This window comes from Bison bison, unplaced genomic scaffold (genome assembly GCF_000754665.1).
Source record: "Bison bison bison isolate TAMUID 2011002044 unplaced genomic scaffold, Bison_UMD1.0 scf7180017864227, whole genome shotgun sequence".
NCBI classification, from domain to species: Eukaryota; Metazoa; Chordata; class Mammalia; order Artiodactyla; family Bovidae; genus Bison; species Bison bison.
Window position 1 is genome coordinate 3,498,340 of NW_011494799.1, and position 4,648 is coordinate 3,502,987.

General features: G+C 40.7%; 1 protein-coding gene across 1 annotated transcript in view; it reads right to left on the bottom strand.

Moving 5' to 3' along the window:
• MCTP2 (multiple C2 domains, transmembrane 2) overlaps positions 1-4,648 on the bottom strand; it is a 265,399-nt gene that overhangs the window by 196,269 nt on the left and 64,482 nt on the right. The window lies entirely within an intron of this gene.

Here is a 4,648-nt window from a genome sequence, read left to right on the forward strand (position 1 = left end):
ACTGTTTTACAATGCTGTGTTGGTTTCTGATGTACAGTGTGAATCAATCAGAATTATACATAACTGCCTCCTTCTTGAGGCTGCATACCACCCTTCTAAGTCATTACAGAGCACTCGGCTGAGCTCCCTGTGTTACATAGCAACTCTCCCAACATGAGGCCTACACCAGCCACTGGACCAGCCTACCGCTAAGGGCAGAGACCAAAGCAAGAAGAACTATGACCCTGTAGCCCGGGGAAAGGAGACCTCAAATGCAGTCAGTTAGCCAAAATGAAATGACAAAAGTATTGTGCAGATGAAGGAACGAGGTAAAAACCCACAAGACCCAATGAATGAAGAGAAAAGAGCCAAACTATCTGTAAAAGAATTCAGTTATAATAGTAACGATGATCCAAAATCTCAAGACAGAATAGAGAGAACGCAAGAATCACTTAACATATTTAACAAGGACCTAGAAAAAATAAAGAATAAACAAGCAGTGATGAACAGTGAAATTTCAGAAATTAAAAATAGTCTGGAAGGAATCAACAGCAGAATAATGAGGCAGAACAGATAAATGAGCTGGAAGGTAGAATGGTGGAGATAACTAGCAAAGTGCAGAATAAAAAAAAGCTAATGAAAATAATTAAAGACAGTCTTGGAGACCTCTAGGAAAACATTAAATGCATCAACATTCAAATTAAAGGGGTTCCAGAAGACGAAAAAGTCAGAGTCTCAGAAAATATTTGAAGAGACTATAGTCAAAAACTTCCCTAACATGGGAAAAAATAGTCAATCAAGTCCAAAAAAGCACAGAGTCCCATAAAGGAAAAAACCCAAGGAGAAACATGCCAAAACACATATTAATCAAACCAACAAATTAAATACAAAGAAAATACATTAAAAGCAGCAAGGGAAAAGCAATAAGTAACATACAAGGGGATTCTCACAAGGTTAACAGCTAATCTTTCAGCAGAAACTCTGCAGGCCAGAAGGGAGTGGCAGGATATATCTAAAGTAATGAAATGTAAAAACCTAACAAGAAAGATTACTCTAGGAGTTACTCCAGAAAGGACCTCATTCAAAATCGAGGGAAAAATCAAAAGTTTCACAGGTAAGCAAAAATTAAGGGAATCAGCACCACCAAACCAGCTTTACAACAAATGCTAAAGGGACTTCTCTAGAAAGGAAACACAGAGAAGGACAAGACCTACAAAAACAAACCCAAAACAATTAATAAAATGCCAAAAGGAATATATACATATATACCAATAATTACTTTAAATATAAATGGATTAAATGCTCCAACCAAAAGACAAAGACTGCCTGAGTGGATATAAAAAGAAGAATCATATATCTGCTGTCCACAAGAGACCCACTTCAGATCTAGGGAGACGTACAGACTGAAAGTGAGGGGATGGAAAAAGATATTGCATGCAAATGGAAATTGCAAGAAAGCTGGAATAGCAATTACCACATCAGACAAAACAGACTTAAAGAATATTATAAGAGACAAGGAAGGACATTACATGATATTGAAGGATCAACCCAAGAAGACATGACTTCAAACCATAAAATGAAGAGAACTTGAAGAGAAAACACCAAGAAGAGCCTTATGAACCTGAATGCATACACTGTCTTCACCAATTTCTGTATTTAAAAAAAAACAAAGAACAACAACACTGAGCACCTACCAGGGGCCAGGCATGGAGCTGGGCCCTGAGAAAACCAAAACAAGTTAGACAAGACTCCTCCAGTCACGCCCACCCTCCAGTTAACATAGCCTAGTGCAAAACATTAGCAAGGGAGGGGCTCACTTCCGCACCATGTGATAAACTGGATCCTCAGGTAGTGAGAAGCCCACAGGATACAGGGGGAGCCGGGGCGAGGAGGTGAGTACTGCAGCTGACCACAAGTGATCCTGCAGGTCTGATGAGCTGCAGCCCAGTCTCTCCATCCTCTGCAAACAGCTGACCACACTGACAAATGGCAATGAGTGGCCACAGAAGGAAGATACAACCTCAGTTCAGTTCAGTCGCTCAGTCGTGTCCGACTCTTTGTGACCCCATGAATCGCAGCACACCAGGCCTTCCTGTCCATCACCAATTCCCAGAGTTCACCCAGACTCACGTCCATCGAGTCAGTGATGCCATCCAGCCATCTCATCCTCTGTCGTCCCCTTCTCCTCCTGCCCCTAATCCCTCCCAGCATCAGAGTCTTTTCCAATGAGTCAACTCTTTGCATGAGGTGGCCAAAGTACTGGAGTTTCAGCTTTAGCATCATTCCTTCCAAAGAAATCCCAGGTCTGATCTCCTACAGCCTCAGTCTATGTCAATTATGCTTAGGGAAGGAAAAAACAGGCAGAAGATTCTTTCCCAAGCAAGAAGTTTTTGTTGTTGTTACTGCTGTTTGCTTAATGGCTGAGTTTCATCAGATTACCCGGAATTATTTACTCTTAAAAAAACTGTACCATCCAGGCTTTTTTGCATTAATGGTAAAAGAATAACCACTACCAACCACCCATCTGCAATCCATCCATTTGCCATCACATCACTGACCAGCCCTCCACACAGCCCACAGCCACTACAGACACACATCACAGACGCCCCGTCAGAAAGCTCCCCAAGCCTTCATTCCAGGCAGAGCAGAATGCTTCCCACCTTTGGCCTCCCCCATCCACACTGGGGCTTCCTTGGTGGCTCAGCTGGTAAAGAATCCCCCTACAATACAGGAGACCTGGATTTGATCCCTGGGCCAAGAAGATCCCCTGGAGAATGAAATGACAACCCACTCCAGTATTCTTGCCTAAGAAATCACATGGACAGAGAGGTCTGGCAGGCAACAGTCCACAGGGTCACAGAGTCAGACACGACTGAGTGACTAAACCACCACCACCCAGACCCACACCCACACTTCAGGCCTGTGTTTGTCACGTTGCCTTACCTGTCAAATCCTACTTATCCTCTGGGCCAGCCTGCAGGCTGCCTCCCACAGGACATGTCCCTGGATCCCCCCATGTGATCTTGGCTCACAGAAGCCTGGATGCACAGGCAGTCCTGATGTCCGTCTACCTCTTACGCTACACTTAATGCTGTGCAAAGCTATGTCCCAGTGGGCTGAATCCTGAAGGCAGAGTTACGTTCTCAACCATCTCTTCTTTACAACAGAGTCTCTACGGTGCCCCAGATAGTGCGTGTGTGCTAAGTCGATTCAGCCGTGTCCGATTCTTTGTGACTCTATGGTTTGTAGCCTGGCAGGCTCTTCTGTCCGTGGGATTGATAGAGTAGGCACTAAATATGTATAGTCAGTGAAACAGTTTAACAGCACCAACTTTTAAAACAACTTATTCTAATTTGAGTTTGTTAGCCTGTCAAGGCCAAGGAACCCACTTATTTTTTCCTCATCAGTAAATAAATAGCAAGAAGATAAGATTAACCTGAGTATATAATTTAACATCTTACCTCCTTCATACTGAACTATGAATTATGTTTAATAACTCAATTTATATTTTGGTTAATGGAAACATATTTCAAATTCACAAATAATAGTAGAAAAAAAATCACAAAATTTTTACAAAAAGGGCTTCATAAATGTTAATGGTAATGAAACAAATAGGTATCATTTAATGGTCAATGGTATCCTAACTGGTAATGCTTCCCAAAAAATAAGGCTTTCAAATATCCACAATCCCATCCTCCAATGAAATCCGAACATATGGCATAAATAACAGGCTTTGGTTCTAGAAATAAAATCAAAAATCCTAGTTGAATAACCAGTTTTCCACACAATTAGAATACTAATCTCAAATATAGAAAAATTAAGCCATTACCTGAACACTGAAACCTATTTCATGTGCCATTAATGGAAGATATTTAAAAAAATAACTGATCAAATTGATTATCCAAATCATAGCTTGGTAACCTCATAACTACATTTAAATTAAATTCATCCTAGAAATGTAGTATTTGTCTCATAATTATATTTGGTTATTTTATCATAAAGAAATACTAAGGCTTTATAAAAATTCCTGAATGGATAAGAATTTGTTTCCTTCAGGGTTCAGCTTGTTTTTAGATATCTGGTATTTATTCATTCATTTATTTGAGTTCGCTGGTCTTAGCCGCACCATGCAGGATCTTCTAACTGCACCATGCAAACTCTAACTTGCAGCACATGGGATCTAGTTCCCTGACAAAGGATTGATCCCAGGCCCTTGCACTGGGAGCACAGAGTCTAATTATCTAGCAGTCAAGAGGAGATACATATATTCTTACATTTTTTAGGAATGTGAATGTGCATTTTTGTCTGTGGGTAGGACCGGGCAATGGAGGAGACAGAGAGACAGAATCAGACATACATTTCAGCAAAAACTTAAAGGAAAAGTTATGCTCTTGATTTCTTTGCCAGGAGATGGAAAAATGAAAACACGTCCAACGGGGCTTTTAATGCCTTAAAGTGCTCTAGGAAGGTCATCTGTAATACTTTTAAGATACACAGAGGTCAACCCCCAAATGAAGGGGAACACTGGGTACAATCAATATTACCTTCATTTAAATGGTTATAAATGACATCCTCTCTGTCCAAACTAACCACAAAAATAAATCCTAACCAAAATTTCCAAGGGCACTACAGGCACTTAGGAAGAAGAAAAATAGAAAAACGGGAAAGC